This window comes from Panicum virgatum, chromosome 4N (assembly GCF_016808335.1).
Source record: "Panicum virgatum strain AP13 chromosome 4N, P.virgatum_v5, whole genome shotgun sequence".
In the NCBI taxonomy this organism is placed as follows: domain Eukaryota; kingdom Viridiplantae; phylum Streptophyta; class Magnoliopsida; order Poales; family Poaceae; genus Panicum; species Panicum virgatum.
Genome location: NC_053148.1, coordinates 9,913,313 through 9,924,143, shown reverse-complemented (window position 1 = coordinate 9,924,143; position 10,831 = coordinate 9,913,313).

Here is a 10,831-nt window from a genome sequence, read left to right as displayed (position 1 = left end):
TTGACCGCTCTGTGTGGGATCTCAAGGTGAACACGATCATTGAGTCTGCAGGCTATGAGACTCTGACCGTGAATGAGCTTTTCAGCAAGCTCAAGGCCACGGAGGTGGATAACCAGACACGAGCCAAGCTCAATGGTGCCCCTCCTTCCAAGAGCGTCACTCTTGTGACTGGCCCAGGTGGATCGAGCTCTAACGCTAACTCTGCTCTTGGCTTTTCTCTTGCCTCTTTGCCTTCTGTTTCAGATGAGCAGCTGGGGACACTGGGCGACGACGACTTGTGCCTTCTCATCAGCAAGTTCCAGCGCGTCTACCACAACAGGCAGAGGAAGAAGAACCCCGGGTGCTACAACTGCGGCGATCTGAACCACTTCATCGCCGATTGCCCCAAGAAGTCCGGCGGTGGCCAGAACAACTCCTTCGACTACTACCGCCACCGCCACCGCGACGAGGGAGGCTCCAACAAGGAGCGTCGGCGCCACAAGCACCGCAGTCGTGACCGGGGAGGACGCTTCAACAAGGAGTCGCTCAAGAAGCGCTTCCAGTACAAGGCCAAGAAGCGGGAGAAGGCCTTCCTGGCGCAGCTCAGCGACCTCGACAAGAGCTCCGACACCGACCGCTCTTCTTCACCGACCTCCGACGACGACGACAAGAAGAAGAAGAAGCGGGACAAGGAAGCCACCGGCTTCATTGGCCTTTGCTTGGCGGTCGGTTGGTGCAAGAGCTTCTGCACCATGGCGGGCGAAACCGATGGTGCTCGTGCGTCTTCGGGTGGACATGCTACACCGACGCACTCCGGCTCTTCTCCTGGATCCGAGAGCGATTCAGAGGTAAACTCCACGATCGACCTGCTTGATACAGAGGTTAGGGAGTTGTATGCCGCTCTCAACAACCAGAAGAGGCTGCTTAAGGAAGCAGCTAGAGAGCGTAGAAAGCTTAGGGCTGAACTGGCTTGTGCTAGGGAGAAATCTAGTGAGGATGAGTGCGCTGGCTGCATATCTCACATGAATGATCTTGTTGCTCTCCGTGCCAAGCATGATGAGAACGTCGCGAACTTAGATGTTGCTAAGACTTCGCTTTCTGATGTGTCTCACGAGCTAGCCAAGGCCAAGCACGAGCTTGAACTTGTTAAGGACGCTCCCATTATTACTGATGTGCTTGAATGCGATGAGTGTCCTATCTTCAAGTCTAATCTAGCTTCTTTGCAGTCCAAGTTTGCTACTGTTGTGTGCGAGCTAGAGGAGATGAAGTCTAGCCCAGTTTTGCTTGGTGCTTGTAAGCTTTGTCCCACGCTTAGGTTGGAGCTAGAGGAGAAGAACGCTTTGATCAAGTCTTTTGGAAAGACTAAGGTCATAGAGTCTAGCTCACCTATTGACTGCTCTGTTTGCCCTGGTTTGATCTCTGATTTGGATAATTTTGCGATAGAGAAAGCCAACCTGGAGAATGAGAATACCTATCTTAGGGCGATTCTTAGTTGGGTTTCTGCTAGTGAGCCGCAGTTGGGCATGATGATCAAGCAGTTCAAGCGTGGTGATGGGTTTGGGGTCGGTTACACATACACGAAGTAAGACTTTGACAGGTTGTATGGTAAGATTGGCAAGGCTGCTGGAAACACTGCTGGCACGAGCACGCAGCCTTCGCTTGTCGACCCCGCGGATGGTGTGCTTAAAGAACCACCGAAAGCACCTCCGCAGAAGCAGGTTTGGGTTCCAAATCCCAATGCGCTGAGGAACCCCCTCGACACGCTCCCTGCTGCCACCGCCCAGGTTGCCCAGAAAAAGAGGGCTGCTCCTCCCCATCCGCAGGTTAGGCCTCCACCTCTCAAGCGTGAGGTGAGATACCACTACGAGTTCTGTGACAGGGAAGGTCACCTGGAGGAGTTTTGCTTCAGGAGGAAGCGGGCTGTGAGGAGAGAGCAGGAGAGACGGGACGCGGACATGTACTCTGCTCGAGTGCATGGTCCTTCTCGGCGTGGTGATAGGCGAGATGCTAGGGCGCGCCGTGTAGGTGGAGGTCAGGGAGACGGTGGTGGTTACCGTGCTCCAGCGGGTGGTCGCTTTGCCGGTCGTGCTCCTGGTCGTTTTCAGTACGGCTATGGACCAAGGGATCGAGGCTTTGGAGGAGGTTTTGAGGCTCCACGCTTTCCTCGCGGTGGTGGTCGTCAGCCTCGAGTTAGACAAGACAGTGGATACGCTTTGCCTGATTTTGCTTACCCTTCTGTAGAGCAAATGACTCGTCACTGGTTTGCTTCTCACTTTGCTAACCCCAGTGTCGAGACGTTTGCTCCTCCTCTTTCTCGATGGTGATGCAGGTTGGAGGCCTAGAGAACAAGTGCTCCATGGATCTTGGTCTTATGCAGGTTTGATCAAGACTTGATGGTTCTCCAAGGCTGATGGATAGCCCATGGTGGCTGTTGTATCCTATGTACATTTGAGTTTGTCTCTTTGAGGTCTTTGTACATTTTCTGCTTGTGACATGTTGTAGATTCTACATCTCTAATTGTTTTGCTTGCTAGGTCTGTGCTTGTGCTTCGGAGGTCTAGTCTCTTTGTATGCTAGTTTTTGTGTTTTTCTTTTTGTCTTGACTCTTGCTAGCTCAGGCTGTGAGCTTTGTCCAGTCCCCTCATGCTTGTGTAGCTTTTGCTCCTTAGGTCTGGTTGCTAGCTCTCCTTAGTATGGTCTAGATACTTTGGTTCTTGCTATTGAGTGCATTTAGACTTTTCTAGGAATATCTTCTGTCTTGATATGTTCTAGAGTGTCTTTTGGTATACTTTTGCATGTAGCTAGACTAACACCTAACTGTTTGCTTGAGTCTTGCTCTGGATCTTTGGTATTTGCTATTTCCTTGTGTCCTAGCTTCTCTTGTGTTAGGTATCACTTGTTGAGGGGGAGCTCTACCTCAGGTGCCGATGATGATCCGGAGTTACTGCGCCGGCTGCAAGCTCTGGCCCCTTCTGCTTCGACTACCTCAGCTCAGGAGGACGATCCAGTACCATTACTTCCACTTCGATCGTTCACCTCTACAAGAACTTGTTCGAGCAGAAGGTGGACCCGCTGAGGACGCATGGGAGGTGACCTCGAGCTTGCTATGCTCTAGGTCCTGCGGGATCTTCATCGAGGTATGTAAGTGTTTGACTTGTACGATTTCTTCCCAGGATAGACTTGTGGTTTTCTGATTGTTACCTTTCATGGTACTCAGTTGGATCCATTTTGGTCTAGTCCTGTGTGTCTTTGAGCCTATGTATTTGCTGAATGCTTCATTTGCTTAGCTTTTGGCTTGTCTTTGTCTTTCTCTTTGTTTTCTAGGTTTGGTAGTTGCATTGTGCATATGCATTGTACATATTTGCATTTTTCATTGTCTCACTTGCACTAGCATTTTTGTATACATTGCTATGATCTTCTAGTCCCTGCTAGTGTGAGTTGATAAACTTGATCATGTATAGCTTGCTCCATTGTGTATATGACATCATCTGAGTTAAGCTATTTTGATTTGAAAATCTGAAAACATGATCACCCTGTCTTGGCTACTAGCATGTTAGGGTGTGTTGATGTGCTTTGCTATCTTATTCATGCTAGTGTGCCTTTTCGTTCAGCAATTCATACTTGAATTGATCTAAATCTGATAAAATTGCTTGAACTATTATTGAAATGGATTGAAAAGATCCATGTGGGATTGCTTGTCGCACTGATCGAGCTTTCGGGACGGCTCACTTTGCACTTGTGAGAACCCGGGTAAGGCTGTGCATGACTGAAACGAGTGCTTTAAGCTTCTGATTGTCTTTTGGCATAGGCTTGGCCTCGTTGCTAAGTGAAGCATGACAAGCTTTCAACCCCTGGCATTAAGATTTGCTTGAGATAAATTTGATTGAAAAATAAAAGTTGGCAACTTGGTTTGGCTGTTTTGGCTCACCTGTATGAATTTGATTAGCACTGCTTTCCATTTCCTACTTGTTAGTGCTAGATTATGGGTGATGCTTTTATTTCTCCTAAACTGAACTTGCCTAGCTCTAGACTGATTTGATATACCCTGTAGAGCTAGATGCAGGTCTTGTTTATGGATGCACACGCGCTTGTGACTAGATGTTGCTCATATCTTTGTATCCCTGAATGCTTTCACTTACACCTCCTGCATTGCATTCATTTCATAGCATCTGTTCAGGGGGAATCTCAGCTTCAGGGGGAGTTTTAGGTCTTTTAGGCTTGATGTGTGCATGTGCCAACAAGGGGGAGAATTATGGGAGAAGTGATCGAACAAGGGGGAGACTTGTTTGATTTTGAAAAACTTGTTGTGCACAGGGCTTTGAGAGTGCATCTTTTTGGGAGAGTTGCACATGTGAGAGGGAAAAAAAACTTTGGTTTGGGAGTTTCTGCTTTGATTTAGCTCCTGGTTTCCACGTTTTCCCTTCTCTTCCAGCATGACTGTGTCGAGCGTTACCTCTGTCTTTGAGGAGTCATATTTTGGCTTTTGATCGATTGCGTCGAGCCGTTGCCCTTGTCTTAGGGGATCGATCTCTGCTTGAGTAAGTGACTGTTTCTGCTTTTCTGAGCTTTGTGTCACTTGCTTGAGTTCTTCACTTTCTTGCTTCTCTTTTTATCACTTCTCTGCTTTCAGGTGGTGTGTTGACAATGCACTCATCAAGGGGGAGATTGAGGAATGTTGAGTACTCTATCCTGCTTGTGATGAGTGAATTATCAACCGTGCGGTGTGATCGTGCGCTTGGTCTTTGGATTGCAGGTACACGGGCGTCGAGTGTCGACGGGGAGCTGCCGTGGAGGTGCTGTGGCCGATGGACCGTGCGGTGGACGGCGGTGAAGGGCAGCCGGGACCGGAGCTCGGACCGGGCGGCAGCTGTGGCGTCCACTCCTGGATCGAGGGCGCAAGCGGCGACGGAAGGCGGGTTTCTTAGTTTGCGCCACAAAACCAAGGAGGTGGACGGCGGTTGAAGACGCGAAGTCGTGGAGGTGACGGGCGTCGGTCTCGGGACTGACGGAGGCGACGGGCGTCGACGGCATCTAGGGCCTCGCTGCGGGCGAGGAGGTGACGGGCGTCGGGTGGCGTCTAGGGCCGTCAGGAAGCCAAGGCGGGAACGGCGTCTAGGGCCACGGCGTGGAGGCGGGAATCTTCCCGCGCATGAGGTTTTGGCGGTTTTATCAAAACCGGCCACCTACCCGGGTTTCGCGGACCCTCCAAAACCGCGGATTGGATCTTCATCAAGACGGCGGCATCATGGAGAAGACTTCGTTCCGAAGAAAGAACCTCGGCCGTCGGATGAGATCGTGTACAGGGGGTGCTGCAGGCCAACCGGTCTGACTGGTCCCTGGCACCGGTCTGACCGGTCTAACCAACCGGTCTGACCGGTCCAGCGTACCGGTCTGACCGGTCCCGCGGGTATAAATACCCCTTCACTTGTGTTAGGTTAATTTCGGCTTTTAGAACTTGTCCGTGAATTCTCTGTTTCCCCAGGCCGCCGCCCCTGCGTCTCCCTCCCTTTGTTCCTCTCTTTAGAGTAGATTTTGTCCATGGATTGTTGAAACCTTGTAAGGGATTTGATTGGGAAAGGAGGCCCTATCCTCCTCGTGCCCTCTGGGCTTTTTGATTCGATTCAATCCCCTCGTTTTTGTGCCCGTTTGTGATGGATTTTGGTTTCATTTTTGGTGCACACGATTGCGAGGAGGCTACGAGTTCTTTGCTGTGATTCCTGTGCTTCTAGCCCTGTCCTAAACCCTCTGGAATCACTAGCTCGTTCGAATTCGATTTCTTGAGTTCTAGAGAAAACCCCATCCCTTTTGATCTCCTCCATAATTCTCAAGATTCGTTGATCTTTAGGACGAGATCTTTTGGGGATATGTTCACGGGGTAGGGGCGAACCTATCTCCCAAGTTTCATCGATTTTCGTGGTCGTTTGGTTGAGATTCTTCGTTTGAATCTAAGTTTTCGGGGGTTTTCTGGGTGCCACCGGTCAGACCGGTAGGCAAGACCGGTCAGACCGGTCTGCTAGTTCCTGAACAGCCTAGACCGGTCAGACCGGTCCAGTACACCGCTCAGACCGGTCCAGGCAAATCAGGTCGGCTGTTTTTTCGAGTCGCTTCCGATTTGCTTCGTGGTTTTGCTCGCTCGTTTGAGGCCTTTTGTGTTGGTTTAGCTTTTCAATAGCTATTCCAAAACTTGGTCAGAACGCTTGAGGGTTTGGGAGATTTTGGGATATAGGCCGATGATTCGAATTTCGAAGAATTTTTGATCGGCTCCCATTCACCCTCCTCTGGTCGCCGGCTTCGGTCCCACAATTTGGAAAAAAGACTGAAATCCTCAACCAACGCGTACTGCTATGTTATAACAAACATATGGTGTATAACATATATTTTTATATGCTAATTAATATATTCATATGGCTTCCTCTAGCAACATACATGCATATTTGCTAGTAATCTCTAAAGCAAGCAATGATTTCTTGGTCCGTCAATTAGAATCCTAATCAGAACCCGAACAAATCAATCTAAATCATAATCGGAATTTCAAACGGAATTTAGACAACCAATGCCTCACACGTTCATGTCATACAGAATAAAAAGAGCACAAAGCTAGTGATTTCATATAGATCCGAATAAAATTTATATTACTTACATAAACGTACGTCCACCATGCTAGTCTATAATAAAGCAAGCAATGATTCATTGAACCGTCAATCGGAATCTAGGTACATATGTTAAGAATTTGAAAATATATAGAATTAGTGCCTGCCGATTAAAATAGAAAAAACTGAAGTCCTCGACTGGTACGTATTATAATATATCCATACACTATTCTACACCTTACATCTAGCAGTTTATTCTACACCAATAGCTAAATGAACAGAATCGCTGGACAAATTTTCAGTAGTCCACTCATTGGCGAGATATTATAGAACATTGTTCAGTAATTTGAAAAATTTAGGATGAATAGAATTACTGTAATATATATATATATATGCTAAACAATATATTTATATGTTTTAGCAATGCATATACATATTTGTTAATGTATTAAAAATGCAACGTTTTTAGAACTTGTGAAGGAATAAACCATGGCCGAGTATGCAGAGACGTCAGTGCGCCCAGAGATGCGATTAAGTTGCCGCCGGTCACAGCCTGTGATAACGCGGACGGAAATAGAAGAGGCGAGGTGCGGCGCGCTGGGGGAGTCTATGCGTCGCATTCTGCGACTTGAAAATGAATCATCGCAGAACCAACCTGCCGCGCGCCAGGTTGGCGGGTGGACGCGACGCGCGCGCGCCGACGCAGCGAATGAACCGGAGGCCGGCCCATTAACCTTATGCGCAAACATTTTAGGGAACCAACGGGCTGGAACGTTTCATTTTTTTCCTTTGACTTATTCTTGTTCAAAATTGTTCTATAACATTTTTTCCATTTCATTCATGCGCTTTTCTCTCACAGGCTTTCATTCCATGGGATTTAATTTTCCAAACGTTAATTTGTTTGTAAACATTGGAAGAAAGTGTTCTGGAACATTTCCAAAAGTATTCCGAAACATTTCAAAAATGTTCAGAAATAATTCCCAAAAAGTGTTCCGGAACATTTCAAAAGTATTTTGGAATAATCAAAAAGTGTTCAGGAACAATTTAAAAAAGTTTTCCCTAACATTTCAAAAGTTCCGGAACATTTCAAAAGTTTTCCAGGAACATCTCAAAAGTGTTCTGTAACGTTTTCAAAAGTGTTCAGGAACATTTTCAAAAGTGTTCTGGAACAATTAAAAAAAGTGTTCCGAAACATTTTCAAAAGTGCTTTGGAATATTCAAAAATGTGTTCCGGAATATTTGAAAAGTATTCCGAAACATTTCAAAAGTGTTTCGGAACATTTTGAAAAGTGTTGATGAACAATTTTAAAATAGTGTTCCCTAACATTTCAAAAGTGTTTCGGAATATTTTCAAAAGTGTTCCGGAATATTTCAAAAGTTTTCCGGGAACATCTCAAAAGTGATCTAGAACGTTTTTTAAAAGTGTTCCGGAACATTTTCAAAAGTATTCAGGAACATTTTCAAAAGTGGTCAGGAACAATTCAAAAAAGTGTTGCGGAACATTTCAAAAGTGCACTGGAATAATCAAAAAGTGTTCGGGAACAATTTTAAAAAGTCTTCACTAACATTTCAAAAATGTTTCGAAATATTTTCAAAAGTGTTCAGGAGTTCCGTAATGTTTTTCAAAAGTATTCCGGAACATTTCAAAAAAAGGGTTCCTAAACATTTCAAAAGCATTCCAGAACATTTCAAAAGTGTTCGTAAATGTTCTCAAACAAGTTTGAGAACTTTTGATAAATGTCCCTTAGTGTTTTGGAATATTTTTTGGAAAAATTTCAAGATTGTTCCAAAAACATTCAGATTTTTGTTGTTTTTAGAATATTTTAAAAGTGTTTCGAAACAAACACGGTTCTTAAAAAAAGTGTTCCGGAGCATTAAGATGTTTTTAGAAAGTGTTCTAGAACTTTTAGTTTATCCCAAAACTGTATGTTTTTTAAACTTTTAAAATTGTTCATGACTAAATTTGTTTCGGGAACATTTCAGAATGTTCCGTTGGAATATTTCAAAAGTGTTTCGGAATATTTTCAAAAGTGTATCAGAACATTTATATAGTGTTCTGGAACATTGTGAAAAATATTCTGGAACACTTTTTTTTAAGAACTGTGTTTGTTCCGGAACATTAAGACGGTCCACAAAAGTGTTCCTTCTCATTTCAAAAGTGTTCCGGAATGTTTTTGAAAAAGTGTTCCGGAACATTTCAAAAAAGTGTTCTGGTGTTCCGGGATATTTTCAAAAGTGTTTAGGAACAATTTAAAAAAGTATTCCAAAACATTTCAAAAGTGTTTCGGAATATTTTCACAAGTGTTCCAGAACATTTATATAGTGTTCCGGAACATTGTGAAAAGTGTTCCGGAACATTAAGACGGTTTTCAAATGTGTTCCCGACCATTCCAAAAGTGTTCCGAAATATTTTTCAAAAGTGTTCCGGGACGTTTTCAAAAGTGTTCCGGAATAATTTAAAAAAGTGTTCCGGAACATTTCAAAAGTGTTTCGGAACATTTATATAGTTTTCCGAAACATCGTGAAAAGTATTCCTGAATATTGTTTCAGAATGTTTTTTCAAAAGGTCCGGAACATTTCAAAAGTGTTTGGAAATGTTCCCGAACAAGTTTGACAACTTTTGATAATGTCCCATAGTGTTATCGTATATTTTCTGGAAAAATTTCAAGATTGTTTCGAAAACATTCAGATTTTATTTGTTTTCGGAATATTTCAAAAGTGTTCCGAAACAAACAAAGTTCTTAAAAAATGTTTTGGAACATTAAGATATTTTCAGAAAGTGTTCTAGAACTCATAATTTATCCCGAAACTGTCTATTTTCCAAAATGTTCTAGAACATTTTAAAACTTTTAAAATTGTTCATGACTAAATTTGTTTGGGGAACATTTCAGAATGTTACGTTGGAACATTTCAGTTCATGAACACTCAGAAAAGTTCCGAAATATTCAATTGGGACTTTTTGAAATGTTCTTGAACATTGAAAAAGTTCCGAAACATATTTGTAAATAATTCAAATCAAAAACTTTTTTGAAAAAATGTTCCCGAACAAGCGATTAGTTACGTGCACCATGTCTTATCAAAATCGAAAATATCACAATTTAACAGGCCGGCCAATCGGAACTCTCTACTTTATAAAACAAGTGATCAGCTGGCTCGGCCAACGCAGAATGAGGCCGGCTTCCACCTGCGCGGGTGCGCCTCCCACATACAGAAGGGAAGAGAAATACTTCAATGGTATCGATGAGAAGATAAAACAAACCATTGGCACAAGCAATCTACACTAACAAAATTAATAACCCATAAAAATGGATTATTATATAACTGAACTCAAACTGTATCATTATATTTATTATGATGGTATCTTTAAAATAAGATCACACATGAGTTTATTTCAATATTTGTTCAGTTGGAATAATTTGATGGTAAACAGAAACAATTTTAGTTCTAAGAGAAATAAATTCTGCACATTCAAAAAAAGAAATTGTTCTGGAACTAATTAAAATGTTCAGAAAAACTATTCTCTAAACGAACTAGAAAATATGTTAAGAACAAAATAAAATGTTCTTAGAAAAAATATTGACAGGAAGAAATTGTTTCAAAACAAATATTCTAGAACAAAATATATATTTCGGAAGTCGGAACAAATATGATCCATACATAGTAAAATTAGGTCTAGATTTCAAAGTTTTATTTTAGATAACATAATAGTTCGATTCGAAAGAAGAAATTGTTCTGGAACAAATTAAAAAAACCAACGAAAATATATTGTTTCAAATGATAAAAAATGAGTAAAATTTAAAATAGAAGTTGTCCTAAGAACAGAACAAAATGTTATACCGGAAAATTTATTCTTGAATAATTAAAAATATTTTAGAAAAATATCATCTAAATATAGTCAAATGTAGTCTAATTTTAAAGATCTTATTGTAACTAACACAAAAATGTGAACAGAAAATTGATTTGGACAATCACATTTTGAATTACGGATCTTTTAGATTCAAATCGTATTTGCACAATAATCTATGAGATGTCAAGTGCCTTTTCTGCCAAACCGCCTTGGTTGACGTGGAATAGAAAATGAAGAAAAAAAAAGGAAACGGGCTAATGAAAGAATAGTTGAACTGGGCCGGACCCATGCTATGGTAGTTCCGCGCATGCTGTTGTTTTCTGCGACAGCTCGTGTTGCAGTAGCATATGCTATGAATAGAATTGCCGGGCGCGCTTTGCTTTCTTTGCGAGGCAAGCACGAGCTGTTGGGCCACG